An 18,114-nucleotide genomic window follows, 5' to 3' on the forward strand; every position below is an offset into this window, starting at 1 on the left:
CCCTGGCCGCCCCAGATCTGGCCCGAGCTCAGCAGCGGAGCTGCAGACGGAGTCGCCACTCGGGGAGCGTCAGCCGCCGGTCGGCCCCTACTGCCCGGCTTTGGCGCGCTGGCAGGAGGAGGGGGCGCAGAGGGAGGGCCGGAGGAGCAGGGCCGACGCCAGCGTCTTCTCTTCCTCCGCCTTCCTTCTTTTCTGCTTGCTCCACGTAGCACAAGTCAGCAACTCCCGAACCCCCAGAGTCCGCCCTCCCCGCTCCCAAGCTGGACCCCTTACCTGGTGTGGCGCCCCCAGCTCCCCTGACTTCTGCGCCCCTTCCTCCATTCATTGGCTCGACAGCCCTCGCTGGCTGCAGGGCCGGGGCTAGAGGGTGGCCTTAGCCTCCCATTCATTATCTCAGCAGCCTCCCCCGCCCCGCCCCCGAGCCGACAGACCCGCAGCGGGAGACCCGTGGCCGCCAGCTCGGGTCCCACCTCCGCCCCTCCTGAGCTCACCCCAGCGCGGGACAGCTGGCAGGACTCCGGTGGACGCCCCGGCAGGGCATGGGGCGTTTTCACGTTGTTGCTCTCCTCTTGCCACTCGAAAAGCTCTGGAAAACATCGCGGGGCCCGCAAACCCCCGAAATGTGGCCTCTCTTTCGTGGTTCATTTTCTAAACTTTCCAGAAGGCGCAAAGTTTCTCCCAGCGCCGCCCTACACTGGAGGCTGAGAAGAACGCAGAGACGGCTTTGCTGCTAGAAAGGTGCATACGTTTCTAGTTCTGATTTTTCACTTCACTGGATCTGTAAACCAAAGCAAGTGTGTCTGCTCCCCTAGTTCTCCATATCCATGATTATACATTTCTCTTCCGCTTTCCCAGTGTAGCTTTGCAAGTGTAAACTATCAATTTTAGTGAGAGTAATTAAGGGCGGGGACTGCACACCTGGAGGTGTAGGTGGGAGCGGCGCGGGACTAAGGCCCAGGGATCATACTCAGGAGAGTGGCAGCCACAGGGATTCGCCCAGGTCTTACAACAACACCCACTCGATGGGGTCTCCGTAGCCACGCCACCTCACCACACCCATCTCCCACTTCTGGCTTCCCAGAATTTCCGGAGTAATCAGAATTATCAACCTCTCGCTGCACAGCTAAGGCCACCGCATATCAAAAATAGCAGCGTGTGAGTAAAAGTTTCATAAGCCCTCGCCTTGAAATGGCACAGAGGACACAGCACGACAGCAGTAAGGCATGGGAACTCAGCAGAACTGATCTCATTGAGAGAAACGCAGAACAGCGAGGCAGGGCTATGTCGGTGGTGGCCACCCGGTAACCGTGGGCTTTGCAAAAGAGAAAGGTCACTGCAAACCGCAGTTGGACGGAAGCTTTTCAAGCCTCAAGTGAGTTATGCTGTGACAGGACCATGACCATCTCCCACCGGTGACTGCTTAGAACCTTGACCAAGCTCGTGTGGTTTTCGCAGGATGCTCAGGGCTGAGCCCTGGCTGTAAATAATTTACTATCTAAAGCTGTTTCCTTTTTAAAACAATGGTTCTACTCTTAAAAAAAAAAAAATTCGAATCTTTGTTAAAAATCCACTTCAAATAACTTTGCTTTCTATACCTTTCCTACCAATATATGATTTGTTTTATAACAATTTACTATGTGAAAAAATTGAAATTTTAGTACATGCACAGTGCTAATATGTTCATGCACAATGCTACTATGTGTACAGCATGCAGAAATGTGTATAAATACAGACTGTGAATACAGACCACTCCCTTATCTCACAGATAATGATAGGGGTTGATACTAAACTATAAGAAATATTATATTGGGATGAATAGGCAAATGTTCACTATAAAATCTAAGTATCATAAAAAGTATATATTGGTAAGAAAAAAATATACTCGAAAGAGGTTTCCATATATTTTTAACCATAGCTCTACTCAATTCAGAAAAATCACTTATTAGCTAATTTTCCTGTCTCTTTCTTCCTATACACTCTACTTACTGTCAGATTTCTTAACACCAATACTTCTCTATCTACTATAAAGAACATTTTAAAATTAATTATTTCCATGTTTAGCCTTTCCCCATAAATCAAAGGTAAAGTAAAAGGAGTTTCTTACCACTCAACTTGAATATTTTTAATATGTTGATTTTTTTCTCTTACCTTCTTAAAGAACACAGTTGCTTCTGTTTTGACTACATATTAACTATTTTAACTACTCTGTGGCCCCTTCTAACATCAAATTGGGAGGCCTGTCCGTACAAGACATGTGTATTCAAAAGTAAGTCATTTGCTATAAAACACTTCATTTCCTCTTTATTTGGCCTGGTGTGGCCTGAAATGAAATACAAAACAAACTAAAAGGTCTGCCTGGACAGACCTGTCTTCCTGACAAGCGTGGACCTGTCTGAATGAGACAGCTTCTGCAGCCAGCTTTAGATCGATAACTTTAAAATTAAATGTAGGTATGTACATCCAGTGGAAAAGGACAGAGAAAATGAAATACAATACAGAATTCAGTTCATCTTCTAGATTAATCCATAAAACCTAGCTCATTATGTTCCAAATGAGCTACTTTTCTCATCTGTAAAATGGAATAGTAGTACCAGAGCAGTCTTTTATATGGTTCCAAGTTGTCTTCTATCAAAATAAAATAATATATTTGAGTGGGCTTCTGAAGACACTAACATTAATGATGAGGTTTCAACAGCAACAAAGAATACCTTGATAAATTTTCTTGAATGTTTTCTCCTGTCTGTAGTCCTCTTGTCATTCAGACATTCCCTTTCTTGAAGAGTCATCCTGATGCTTTCTGTCCTAACCTTTCTCTCCTACCCTCTGCCAAGCAGGATTTCTTTAGATTTGTTTCTTCGAATGACTTCAGCAGAGGCGAAGAACCAAAAGACACGTGGAGCTGTCAAACATGACAAAAAATATACTTAGCCACAGTGGCTCGTGCTTATAATCCCAGCACTTTGAGAGGCTGAGGTGAGAGGAGCACTTGAGCCCAGGAGTCCGAAGCTGCAGTGAGCTATGATTGTGCCACTGCACTCCAGCCTGGGCAACAGAGCCGGACCCTGTCTCTTTAAAAAGTTTTTACATTTTTAAATATATATATATATATATTCAGCAAAATGAAGCCAGGCATAGTGGCTCCCACCTGTAATCCCAGCATCTTGGGAGGCCGAGGTGGGCAGATCACTTGAGGCCAAGAGTTTGAGACCAACCTGGCCAACATGTCTGTCTCTACTGAAAATACAAAAATTAGCCGGTATAGTGGCGCATGCCTGTAGTCCCAACTATCGGGAGGCTGAGGCATGAGAATCTCTTGAACTTGGGAGGCAGCGATTGCAGTGAGCCAAGATTGCACCATTGCACTCCAGCCTGGGCAACAGAACAAGACTCTGTCTCAAAAAAAGAAAAAGTTCAGCAAAATGAAACACTGTGATGGATATTTCAAGTTTGGGTTTTACATTAATATCTGGAAGGACACCATAGACCTTGTCAGACTATTGATATAAGCTAGTGATCCAAGGACTATAATTTAAGAAGCATTTAGGGTGGAAAAATTGGCTGTCACTGCCTTTGGCACTATTATTTGCTCAAAAGCGTTCCCCAGTCATGGCACACTCATGGAAGAGTTCTCTCTTCCTCCCTCTGTTTACTTCCCTCTGGCAAAAAGCTTTTGAAATTTTCTATTAGAGAGTAATCAAAACTATCAGCAGAACGATCTGCTGGAAACTTTCCCTCCAGTCTATTAAGGTAGAGACTGATTCAGAGACTGTATTTTGGTGAAACAATACCCTAAGAGAACTCAGCCTTTTCGGGAAAGTTTTGCAGATGCCTCCAGGCATAGTTTTCTTCCTCCTTGAACTAGGGTATTTGTGCCTCTCCAGTGTTTTTCCCCTTGGCTAGGGGAAAAAAAAAAAAAAAAAGAAAAGCATTCTCCTTAGGAAACCTTTCTATTTTAAAAGGCCAGCGGCAAAAGTGGGTGGGGCAGCCCAATTTAGTAAAAAAATAATAATAATAACACTCTTTAGAATACGGGTGGCACAAGGAGGCTCCAAAAATGGAGAGAATTTGGGTTTGTGTGCAGCAGCCTCCTGCAAGGACTAGGCTGCAATGAAAACCCCAAACAGAGTAACTCTGTGTACACCTTTTTCTTATCACATACATCTGCATGAATAATCTGGGTAATATCAGAAGTAGGTCAAGGCTAGCAAATCCTTTCTCTGTAGGCTCCCTCATCCAAAGTAAAAAAGGCTTAGATCTAAAACAGAGTGAAGACAGAAAAGGAACAGGAAAAAAAATTATAGGTGTTATATATACAACTATAAAGCTAAAAATGGATCTGGATACAAAGAAATCATAGAAAGGGTCAACAAAACAAAAACCTAGTTCTATAGAACAATAGTAAAATAGATAAATTTCTGGTAAAATTGACAATGAAAAAAGAGAAAAGAAACAAGGCTATGAATATGGAGATTATAATTACAGTTTTAGTAGAACTTTTTAAATCTCAGAATACTATGAACATTAAAAAACTTGGCTGAAACACTTTCTTCAATAAATTAATTTTTAATTCAAAAAAAGATGAAAATTGAAATAATATATGATTTTACATTTTCCTTTGTTAACAAAGTTTTTTTAAATAATGATATTTGCAATATAGATATAAACTCATGCAAACTCTCTGTAGTGTAATTTAGCAAGACAGTATAGTTACATTTTGTATGATTTTAATTGAAGTACATTTATTTATTTGTTTATTTAAGATGGAGTTTCATTCTTGTTGCCCAGGCTGCAATGGCACAATCTCGGCTCACCACAAACTCTGCCTCCTGGGTTCAAGTGATTCTCCTGCCTCAGCCTCCCGAATAGCTGGCATTACAGGTGTGTGCCACCATGCCCAGCTAATTTTGTATTTTTAGTAGAGACAGGGTTTCTCCATGTTGGTAAGGCTGGTCTCGAACTCCTGACCTCAGGTGATCTGCCTGCCTCAACCTCCCAAAATGCTGGGATTATAGGCATGAGCCATTGCACCCGGCCAAAGTATATTTAAATGTATGATAAACATATCAAGAAAATTTTACTTTATGTGCAAAATTTTAAAGTAATATAAAGCTCAGTATTTTTAAAACTTGAAAAACAGCAAAATTACAGAGCTCAAATACTTTTTAATAAATTATAAAATTGTATTAATTCAAAAATGATATGAATGTATTTAAGATCTTTAAATAATTTAAATTCTTATTTCTAAATAAATATGCAAAAAAGTTCAAAGTTTTGGTTGGTAAGACTTACCAAATCTTCATAGACAAATAACCTCTATTCAAATGGTTGCAAAGCATAGAAAAAGAAAAAAAGCACCCCAGTCCATTATGAGCTAATAAAATTTTGATACCAAAACCTGACAAAGCCATAGAAAAGAAAATACTAGACCAATCCAATAAGGAATAAAAAAATGGTAAATTCTACATATAGTGTTTTTAAACCAAGTTCAATGTGTTTTGTTTTTTGTGGTGTTTTGGGTATTTTTCTTTTTTTTTTTTTTTTCGAGAGGGAGTCTTGCTCTGTGGCCCAGGCTGGAGTGCAATGGCGCAATCTCGGCTCACTGCAAGCTCGACCTCCTGGGTTCGTGCTATTCTCCTGCTTCAGCCTCCCGAGTAGCTGGGACTACAGGTGCCCGCCACCACACCTGGCTAATTTTTTTGTATTTTTAGTAGAGGTGAGGTTTCACTGTGTTAGTCAGGATGGTCTCAATCTCCTGACCTCATGATCCACCCGCCTTGGCCTTCCAAAGTGCTGGGATTACAGGCGTAAGCCACTGCGCCCAGCCAATGTGTTTTCACAATATGCATAATAAACATGTTGGATTGATACCATAAATGTAAAGATGGCTTAATATTAGAAAATGTGGCTGGATGTGGTGGCTCACGCCTGTAATCCCAGCACTTTGGGAGGCTGACGCGGGCAGATCACGAGGTCAGGAGTTCCAGAGCAGCCTGACCAACATAGTGAAGCCCCATCTCTACTAAAAATATAAAAATTAGCCAGGCACGGTGGCGCACAGCTGTAGTCCCAGCTATTAAGGAGGCTGAGGCAAGAGAATAATTTAAACCTGGGAGGTGGAGGTTGCAGTGAGCCAAGATCGCGCCCCTGCACTCCAGCCTGGGTGACAGAGTGAGACTCTGGGGGAAAACAATAAATAAATAAATAATTTAAATATATATATATATATATGTGAAAATGTAAAGTAATTCACAACTCATTTTTTTTATCTTAGCAAAGTAGGAATAGGGAGGAATTTCCTGAACATGATAGAGAGTTGCTACCAATAACCCAACTCTAGAAGCATTATTTTTAATGTTAATTCATTCAACATTTTTCTTTCAAAATTGGCAACAAAGATAGCTTTTACCATCTCCATTCAACATCATACTGAAGCCACTTGTCAATATAATAAGACAAGAAAAACAAATTAGAAGGTATAAAAGTTAGAAAACAAGAAAAGTATGATTTATAGGTTATATAGTTGTCTGCTTAAGAAATTCAAGCAAATCCAGTAAAGTATCTAATAAAGAGAGCTTAGCAACATTGTTGAATATGAGATCAATATGCAAAAAAGCCACACCCCCTTAGAAAAAATAATTTTTTAAAGACCTCTCACACATATTGATACAGAACTGCTGAGCTCCTGGCTAAACCCCACCCTCGAGCCTGGAACCCCTGACCTAAGTAAAAACAGCTGATCCTGAAGGGCTGGGCTTCTGGCTAAACCCCACCCTCAAGCCTGGAACCTCAGCCCTAAGTGAAAACAGCTGACCCCATTTTTCCGCCCAAGTAATTGCCTTTTGGCCCACCCTGCCCCCTATCCTGTGCCCATAAAAACCAGACCAGCTGGAAGAAAAAAAAAGGAAAAGAGAAGCACAAGCAGCTGACTGGAGGGGATACAAGCAGCCAAGCAGCAAGCAGAGAAGCAACTAAGCATCAGAGGCTATGGATAAATGTGGCTAACTTCAGAAAGTGCAGTTTCAGAAGGGAGCCCAGCCAGAGACAGCTGGGCTTCAGGGAAAGATCACCTTTTTCCTGCACCATCCCCTTTCCAGCTCCCCTTTCACTAAGAGCCACTTCCACTGCTCAATAAAGTCTTCTGCATTCATGTTTTAAACAGTTCATGTGACCTTATTCTCCCTGGACACCAAACAAGAACTGAGTGTCAAAAAGGGCAGGTGCAAGAGGCTGTCACCCTGACTCTTCACTGAGCTGTTAACACTTAGCCATCCACGGACCGCTGGCTGAGTAAAATGAGCTACTCCATTCCTGTCCACGAAGGGGGTCAAGGTCAAGGTAACAAATACCATCTCAATATTGGCAACAAGTCTTTTTAAAAAAAAAAAAAAATTTTTTTTTTTTTTGAGATGGAATTTAGCTCTTGTTGCCCAGGCTGGAGTGCAATGGCACGATCTCAGCTCACTGCAACCTCTGCCTCCCGGGTTCAAGCGATTCTCCTGCCTCCTGAGTAGCTGGGATTACAGGCATGCACCACCATGCCCAGCTACTTTGTATGTTCAGTAGAGATGGGGTTTCACCATTTTGGCCAGGCTGGTTTTGAACTCCTGGGCTCCAGTGATCTGCCCACCTTGGCCTCACAGAGTGCTGGGATTACAGGCATAAGCCACTGTGCCTGGCCCATATTAGCAACAAGTCTTTATTATAACTTTAATCAAAACTAATAGAAAAGTACAGTGCCTGTATGGAAAATTATAAAACTTTATTAAAATACATTAAAAGGCCTGAATATGCACCATGTTTGTGGATGCAAAACCTCCAATAACATAATGCAATCTACTCAAAATTGCAATAGGGTTTTTCACAGACCCTGACAACTTGATTCTAAAATTCAGGGGTGAGCCTAAGAAGCCAAGAATAATCAAGAGAATTCTGGAGAAGCATAATGAGGGAAAATTTTCCATCCAGCTATCAAGATAATCTAAGGCTTCTTTTTCAAATTAAAAAAAAAAAAAATGTGGTATTGGTGCAGTGGCTGATAAATAACGTAGTGAAAGAGAATTCAGAAACAACTACATATAAATGTCCAAGTCCATGCAAATTCATACATCAAGGATGATTTGCATAAAAGAACAAAGCTGAAGGCATCACGCTATCCAACTTCCACCTATACCACAGTGCTACGGTAACCAAAACAGCATGATACTGGTACAAAAACTGACACATAGACCAATGGAACAGAAGAAAGAACCGAGAAATAAGACTGCACACCTACAACTATATGATCTTTGACTAACCTGACAAAAACAAGCAATGGGTAAAGGATTCCCTTTTCAATAAATGTTGCTGGGATAACTGGCTAGCCATATGCAGAAGATTGAAACTGGCCCCTTCCTTACACTATATACAAAAATTAACTCAATATGGATTAAAGACTTAAATGTAAAACCCCAAGCTATAAAAACCTCTTGAAGACAGCCTAGGCAATATCATTCAGGACAGAGGCATAGGTAAAGATTTCATAATGAAGACACCAAGTGCAAAAATTGACAAATGGGATCTAATTAAACTAAAGAGCTTCTGCAGAGCAAAAGAAACTATCAACACAGTAAACAACCTACCAAATGAGAGAACATTTTTGCAAACTTTGCATCTGACAAAGGTCTAATATCCAGCCTCTGTAAGGAACTTAAACAAATTTACAAGAAAAAACAAGCAACCCCATTAAAGTGGGCAAAGGACACAGACAGACATTTTTCAAAAGAAGACATACATGCAGCCAACAATCATATGAAAAAAAACTCAACATCACTGATCATTGGAAAAATGCAAATCAAAACCACAATGAGATACCATACTATCTCACACCAGTCAGAATGGTTATTATTAAAAACTCAAAGAATAACAGATGCTGGTGAGGTTGTGGAGAAAAAAAAAAAACAGCTTATACACTGTTGGTGGGAGTGTAAATTAGTTGAACCATTCTGGAAGACAGGGTGGCAAGTCCTCAAAGACCTAAAGACAGAAATGTCATTCAACCCAGCAATCCCATTAGTGGGTATATACCCAAAGGAATACAGAAATCATTCTATTATAAGGACACAGGCATACTTATGTTCTTTGAAGCACTATTCACAATAGCAAAGACATGCAATCAACCTAAATGCCCATCAGTGACAGGTGGGCTAAAGGAAATGTGGATAAAGAAAATGTGGTACATATATGCCATGGAATACTATGCAGCAATAACAAGGAATAAGATCATGTCCCTTGCAGGAACATGGATGGAGCTGGAGTCCATTTTAAAAGGTTCTCAACCTTTTGAAAAATAGTGTGATGTAGAGAACTGATATTTTCTCCTCTATAAGAACCTTTAAAAACTGGTGTGACATAGGGATCTGATACTTTTTCCTCTATAAGAACCTTTTAAAAAGTAGTGTGACGTAGGGATCTGATATATTTTCCTCTATATAAAGTGCCAATTATCTTAGTATCGTGGCACATGTATACCTATGTAACAAATCTGCCCGTTCTGGACATGTATCCCAGAACTTAAAGTATAATTTTAAAATTTAATTAATTAATTAAAAAGTTACTTTGTTATATATAAAATGAGTATTAAATAAGTTTTTTTTTAAAAAAAAAAAACTTCTTAATGAATTAAAAACCTAACTTTGCAAAGTGGAACTTCCAGATTTTTGGAATATCTTCATCACTTCAAGGTAGAAAAGAATCTCTTACAAAAGACACAAAAATACAAACCACAAAGAATTGCTCCTTTCCTTCAAATAAAATATGGCTTGTTCTGATATGCTGGATTTTTGCAAGATCTAGTAGCTCACAGGATGTTGGCCTCAAGTTCTGCAATGAGTAATCCAGGGAATGTGAACAGTATTATGTCATCCTGTGCAACAGCAGGAAAGAGGTTTTCCTACATTATGTGTATTTTATGTCATTTCTGTGTTTTGCCTTAATGGCCTAGTATACCTTCTAGGGCAAGGTGGAAGCAGCAGTGCCCATGTGCCCTTACAGCAGGCTCTGAAATATTTCTAGGTATAGACCTGTCCCTTTGAGAACCTAATCAAAGCTATAGATAAATGTAGAATATAGGCCGGGCGCGGTGGCTCAAGCCTGTAATCCCAGCACTTTGGGAGGCCGAGACGGGCGGATCACGAGGTCAGGAGATCGAGACCATCCTGGCTAACACGGTGAAACCCCGTCTCTACTAAAAATACAAAAACTAGCCGGGCGAGGTGGCGGGCGCCTGTAGTCCCAGCTACTCCGGAGGCTGAGGCAGGAGAATGGCGTAAACCCGGGAGGCGGAGCTTGCAGTGAGCTGAGATCCGGCCACTGCACTCCAGTCCGGGCGACAGAGCGAGACTCCGCCTCAAAAAAAAAAAAAAAAAAAATGTAGAATATATATATTGTAGGAGAGGCCCCTAGTGACAATATCCATTCTTGCCATCTTGGACATCAGCTTCTTTTGGAGATAGTTGAGGATATGTAACAGTTCTCTCCAGTAGAATGTGAGCATAAGCGACTTCTGCCAGTTCTGAGACTACCTATGAAATCCTCCCATGGGTGCTCCTCTGTGCTGTGTGTCCCTTCTGGCTAAGATGGTGTTGCTCACACCAACTTTGGAAGCCATGAGTTGAAGATAATAAGCAGCCATAGTCCTGACACCTAAGCATCCATATGGAGTAGCACCTCTCTGCTAACATAAATAGCCACTATGGATTCTTGTGTGAAAAAGAAATTTCCTTGATCCATTAAATTGTGAGAATCTTAGCTTAACTAATGCATATATTCACACACCTTTTGAACATAATCTCAGGGGTTCAATGACACCCTGTAGCCTAGATCATGGATGGATCAGAGAAAAGGAGAGACTCGAATGTACTGCCCCTAGAGTGAGCACTTATTATAAGTGGACAAGTTAGAGATGTGACACCTTTGCAGAAACTCTACTGGATTGGGCACTGATTATGTTGAACTGAATGACTCTGCCAAACTCTTGCATCTCTCAGAGGCCAATATATACTCTGCCAGATACAGAGACAGAGTACATTCCAGTGATTTTTTTTTAAAGGACACAAATGGAAGACTAGTTAGCAATATCAGGAACAAACTACTGATATACACAACACGGGTGAATCTCAAAACATGATGAGCAAAACATGACACAAAACAGTACATACTACATGAGTTCATGTTTATAAAGCTCTAGAATAGAAAAAACTAATCTATGAGCATTGATTGCCTTTGGGGTGGGGATTGACTGAAAAGGCACACAAGGAAACTGCAGTTAGGGAAATGTCCTGTATATCTTGCTTTGTGTGGTGGTTACATGGGTATATGTAAATATGTAAATAATATTTACATGGGTATATGTAACCACCACACAAAGCAAGATGCAAGACATTGCACTGAACATTTAAGATTGGTAGAATTTATCGTTTATAAATTATACCTCAATAATATATTTTTGAATTCAAATGAGGCAGGTTGTGGTGACTCATGCCTGTAATCCCAGCACTTTGGGAGGCCAAGGCGGCAGATCACTTTAGGCCAGAAGTTCCAGACCAGCCTGGCCAACATAGCAAAATGCTGTCTCTACTAGAAATACTAAAAATTAGCTGGGTGTGGTGGCATGCATCTGTAGTCCCAGCTACTCAGGAGGCTGAGGCAGCATCGCTGGAGCCTAGGAGGTAGAGGTTGCAGTGGGCCAAGATCACGCCACTGCACTCCCGCCTGGGTGACAGAGCGAGACTCTGTCTCAAAAAATAAAAAAAAGAAAAGCAAATGAAATTATTGGGGTCTATCCATACAATAATATTTCTAAAACTATTATGGAATAATGTTCAGCCATTAGATCCTTTGGGAGCTACTGTTGTGATTAACCACACACTATCACTATAACACCTAACAGCAGAAAGTGATTGTACTCCTAGGTAAAACCAAGACACACGATAAACATGTCCTAAGACAAATTAAAAGAAACAAGTTAATAGTTTGTTCCTATGCATAAAGCTTGTGGTTTCTTAGAGATAGCATCCTAATTCCATGTAACCATAAAATATACTTTGATAATCAGTGTGTATGGTTTTTCTGTCTGTAGCGGGATAGAAGAATTAATTGACAGGACTCTATTTTGAGATTCTTATTCCGTATTGTCTTCTCCCTGTATTTCCACTTTTCCCTCTCTTGTTGCATAGTAATATACTCTGTGCTTATTGCTCAAGAAAGTACACGACAGGACAGGAAACAGAAGAGCCAAAAATCTTTACAGAAAGATTAGGAGAAAGGGATTTAAAAAGTGGTGTGAATAGACCTTAGTTCCACAGACTAAAAACAGATACTCTATAAGTGAAAGAGTGATAAACAGAGGTCTGTGTATCCTGAGAGCAGAGAGGTCATCTGCCCTGCTTGCCAGCAGTGAGGCTGGGGAGACAGCAAGACCCTGGAGAACAAAAGACTTCAAGGGATGGGAATTCTTAGGTAGATGGACCCTAGAATAGCTTAGTCACAGATGCCTATGTCCCGTCAATGGCATAGTGGCAATGGACTTGGGCAAATGAAGTAGCAAAGTTAACCTCTAATGACCAAAACTAGCTGGACCTTCTCCAACATGTTGCAACTACAGAAAACCCTGGAATGCTGACTGACTTGGGTAGCTATGTGTAATTCCCTAAGAATGAAAGAAAACTCCAAAAAGCTGAGCTCCTGTTTCCCCACTAACTCTGAAGAATAAGGGTACCAGAGCAGGAATTTAATCTGAAATAAAGAAAAATACTCTTGCATATCTAAATTTATTGATGGGATGATTCAAATCTACTGTACTGGCCAGATTCAGTGGCTCACATCTATAATCCTGGCACTTTGGGATGCCAAGGCAAAAGCATTGCTTGAGCCCGGGAGTTCAAAACCAGCTTGGGCAACATGGAAACATCCTGTCTCTACTTTTAAAAATAATTTAAATAAAGAAAAGAAAAGGAATAAGCCCACTGTATTAGTTTGATAAGGCTAGTATAACGAAATATTGCAGACTGGCTGGCTTAAGCAACAGAAATTTATTTGCTCAAAGTTCTGGAGTCTGGCAGTCCAAGGTCCCAGTGTTGGCAGGGTTGTTTCTTCTCAGGCCATTCTCCTTGGCTTGTCTTCTCCTTGTATCTTCTCTTCATATTCCCTAGGTCTGTGTGTATCTAGGTCCTAATCTCCTCTTCTTATAGGGATATGAGTCATGTTGAATTAGGACCCATCCATGTGACCTCATTTACCTTAATTACTGTTTTTAAGGACCTATCTCCAAACAGACACATTCTAAGGTACTGGGGTTTAGAACTTCAAATTAGGAATTTAGAAGGGGAAACGTTTCAGCCTATAATACCCACTAACTGTGGAGTCCTCATCCATGATTGCCAGGAATCCTTGGGCACCTCATGTCTACACCATGGAAAGATTACAAATCCCAGAGTAAGAACCACTTTGGTATAAGACATAGTCACAACCTGGAGAGGATTACTATGCAGACAAGAGGTGACCCTGCAGAAATCACTGCTAATTTGCAGAATACAAATTGACTGTAATGAGTTTGAAGCAGTAGCAGAGGACACTTTAAACCCCTTGGGAAGACGCAGTGTGATCAGAAGAAAGAAAGTGATAGCACTTGAGCGTTACTAGGATTTGCTGATGAGGATAATTTATTTCCAATATCTAAGAAAACATCTAGAAAGGAAGGAGTATGAAAAGTTATCTTTAAAAACTTTTTCTGAGACTTTAGGTTTCTGAAAGATTAACAGTAGAAATTACTGGACTTCTTCCCAGAGAGAGATCTGCCCTGACTTGTAGAAATTTAGATTGAGAGAGCATGAATCTGACCATTAGGGACAAGTTTTGGCAAGTGTATTAAACTGAGTACCATAATCAGTTCCAAGATGAACTTGAATGAACACAATCCTCCCCTTCTATAATTTCTTTCTTTCTTTTTTTTTTTTTTTTTTTTTTTTTTTAGGACAGATTCTCGCTTTGTTGGCTAGGATGGAGTGCAGTGGCACAATCTAGGTTCACTACAACCTCCACCTTCCAGGTTCAAGTGATTCTCCCGCCTCAGCCTCCCGAGTAGCTGGGACTACAGGTGTGTGCCACCATGTGTGGCTAATTTTTGTGTTTTTAGTAGAGACAGGTTTTCACTATGTTGGCCAGGCTAGCCTCTAACTCCTGGCCTCAAGTGATCCACCTGCCTCAGTCTCCTACAGTGCTGGGATTACAGGCAGGAGCCACCGTGCCTGGCCCCCGCTTCCATAATTCTCCCAACAGGCAAAGGAGAGGGAAGAGGTAGAATTGCTGCTTATCTTCTCAAGCAGGAACACTGAGTCAGCCTTTGTTAGCAGCGCTACCAGTGCTAACACACTGAACAAATGAATGAAGTGGCCACCATGGCAAAGAGGGAGGCTGCATGGGCCCAAGAGCATGGGTTTCCACTTACCAAAGCTGATCTAGCTAGAGCTACTTCTGAACCTTCAAACTGCCAACAACAGAGACCAGCTCAGCCCCTAGATTCTTTGATGAGACCAACTAGTAACTTGGTAGCAAGATTGCTAGGTTGGGCCTCTTCTTTCTGGACGGATTAGTAGTTCATTTCCTTAGGAATAGACACCTAGTCTGGATATGTCATTTCCTTTCCTGCCCTTGGGGCCTCAGCCAATATTGCTATCCAGGGCTTATGGAATGCCTGACCTATAGGCATGGAATACCATGCAACATTCAACCTGGGCATTTAGTTTACAATGAAGAAGGTGTATGTGGGCTTATCACATACTGCACCATCCAGAAGTTTCCTACTAACGGATGGAATGTTGCGATGAAGACGCAGCTAAGGCATCAACTTGGGACAGTACCTGGCAAGAATACAGAACTATTTTTCAGGATGCATTATATGCATTGGATCAGGGATGTTTATGCAGTGCTTTGCCACTAACAGGAAAAATACATGGGTCCATGGACCAAGAAGATGGAAGCAGAAGTGACCCCACTTATCATCACTGTCAGTGACTCCCTGCAGCACCTCGTGCTTCCCTTCACACAACTTTGGGCTTTTCAGGGTTAGAGTTCTGCACTCTTGCAAAATTCCCATTGAACTACAAGTCATGCTTGTTGCCTGGGCAAATTGGGGTCCTTATGCCTAGAAATCAGCAGACAAGTGCAATCACCATCCTTTCAAGAATAATCCACCCTGATAATTAACAGGAGGAGAGAGGGCTGCTGTAATTAAATGGGGACAGGAAGGAAGATGTATGAAACTCACAGGGCCCACTTGGGTGCCTCTTGGTACTCCCTTGTCCAACTATGGCTATGAATGGACAAATATCACAACTAAAGAAGAGAATGGTTACAAAAACACAGACCTGTGAGGAATGAGGGTTTGGGTCACACCATGAGGTACATTAGCAAGACCGGCAGAGGTGTTCACTGAGGGTTTAGAGAATTAGCATGTATAATAAGGGAAGAAGAGGGTGAGTACTATTTTTGATCCTGAGACCAACTATTGTGATGAAGCCTGACATCCATCCTGCTAGTCTTCCTCTTCTAAGTTTTCCCTCAGGAAAAGAGGCCCATCAGACACTTGGAGGTGCTGCTACCTCAACAAGTTTGGAGAAATAGCTCCACACGGAGCAAGGGGTGGACTATAGAAGACACAGAAATGTGCCATTCAGATCCCTTTCAAGAAAGCACACTGACCAGCTGCAAATAGTATAGTTAGCTAATAGTCCGTGGTATTTAGCGCCTTCAGGGTCCTGTGTAGCTTTGGAAGTGGGTTCATATTCCTCTTGGGGCATCCTTTTAGCCAATAAATGAGCAAAGAGGTGATAGCCAAGGTTATGTTCTTCTCATGGTGTACCATGCCCAATGACTGAGCAAGAAGAGCCCAGTGAGAAGTTTCTCTGATGGACCATCTTTGCTCCCAAGATCCACGCTGGGATAGCAAAGACTTTGTAGGGTCTGTATCACGATCTGATGGCATCCCCTGCCCTATCCTGCTTCTCTACCTTTTCCGTTCACAGATGTTACTCACCAGTGAACCCTCTGCACTCCTAAATCTCCCCCATCTACTTCCTGAGAACTCACCCTGTAACAAGTCTTTTCCATAGCTACTATCCTATTGATCTTACTATTTATCTTAAAATAATTTTCATGTAATAATCTTTTTGTTGAGATTTCAAATTGCCTGAACTAAAATTGTTATGGTATTTGCTTACTGTACTTTACCCCTTTGCTTACCCTAGTACTGTAGATACTTTTTTAAAAAAAAACTTGCAAAATTAGATCCAGGATGTATTTATCAATGCAGTTCATTTTACTCTTGTGTATCTCATTAATTATTTTGCTACTGACTTCCTTGGGTTTATGTTGTTATCCTCTTTCTTTTCTGGTGCTGAACGCTCAGTTAATTTTTTTCTTCCTTTTTAATAATTTTTTTATTATTTATTATTTAATAATTTTTTATTATTTATTTATTTATTGGGACAGAGTCTCACTCTGTTACCCAAGCTGGAGTGCAGTGGCACAATCACAGCTTACTGTAACCTCAAACTAGACTCAAGCAATCCTTCCATCTCAGCCATCTCATGAGTGGCTAGGACTACAGACGCATATCACCACACCTAGCTAAATTTACTTTTTAATTTTTTATAGAGATGGGGTCTCACTACATTGCTGGTCTTAAACTCCAGTCTTGAAGCGATTCTTCCTCCTGGGCCTCACAAAGCACTGGAATTACAGGCATGAGCTGCTGCACCCAGCCCTTAATAATATATATATTTTTTTATCTGAGTTTTGTTTTCTTTTTTTTTTTTTAATCTGAACAGAAAATAAGTATACAAGTTAGCTAAACAGAAGTGGTAAAAATTGAATGTTATGTATTATGGAATTCAGTACATCAGTTTACTTCGGTAGCCAGTGATTGTTATAGTTAATTCTGCAAAAAAACAAAACCAGTTACGCAGAAACAAGAGTATAAAATGCCCCTTTCAGAAGCTCAGTTTGAGAAAGTGATTTCATATCTAGCTTACTGATTATACTCAGTTTCAGTTCTCCTTGGGCAAATAATACATAAAGTCAATAATGATGGTTTGATGAACTGAAATCATGTTCTCTTAGGATCGTTCAACATAATAACCCAAATATTAAAAAGTTATTCAAGATTCACAGAGATAAAACAGTGCCTCGGAAACATAATTCACCCATGTATATATAATAATTTTAGAACATACTTTTTAAACATAAAATCACAGTCAAAGACAGTGATAGCATTGCACACTCAGTGCATTACTTCATGTAGTGCCTTCCTATGGCTCATCGGGAGTTTAATACCAAATCACCACCACACTTCTAATAAATGGGCTTCTAACACACACAAGTTTGTCTAATTCTTTAAAAAATCTAAAACTCCCATAAGACCCTGAGCCTGGCATGTTAAGGACTTTGTGTTTTAATATCCCAAACATTGGGAAGATTAGTGTGATACATGGTAACCCCTCCTTGTAAGCAAGACTGCACATATACTTTAAACAATTCAATACTGCAGACTGAGAGGGGTACATTTATCATCTAGTTAAGGAAAATCAAAATGCCTTTCCTGGAGTCAAATGCACTCCAAGACACACACAAGGAATGAGTATTACTGTAGCAGCTAAAGAAATCTGCCACTGTATAATAAATGCTGTTATGCAATGATGTTATACATTTAAATAATACATTATGATTTGTTTCCAACTACCATGGGGCACAGGAAAATGAAACTGAAGACTACCTGGCTAGAACAGTTCAAATGATAACCTGGTTTTAAGTAGGGTTCTTCATTGAAGGAAAAGATAGAGCCATAAAAGTCCAATTAGCTGACTTCAAATGGTTTACATCCCAGGATGAATCAGGTTACAGTGATTGAAGCCCAATTTAATTTAGGCAGGTTTTTAACCACAAGAATAAGGACATTCTTAGTACATATTAATGATTAAACCAACATATACACAATTAGCAATATCCTATATAATATTAAATGTTTTAACAACTTGTTCTCCATTATTCTATATCTAGTTAATTTGTTGCTTTGTTTTTTTT

The sequence above is a fragment of the Colobus angolensis genome, unplaced genomic scaffold, assembly GCF_000951035.1.
Source record: "Colobus angolensis palliatus isolate OR3802 unplaced genomic scaffold, Cang.pa_1.0 Scaffold386, whole genome shotgun sequence".
In the NCBI taxonomy this organism is placed as follows: Eukaryota; Metazoa; Chordata; class Mammalia; order Primates; family Cercopithecidae; genus Colobus; species Colobus angolensis.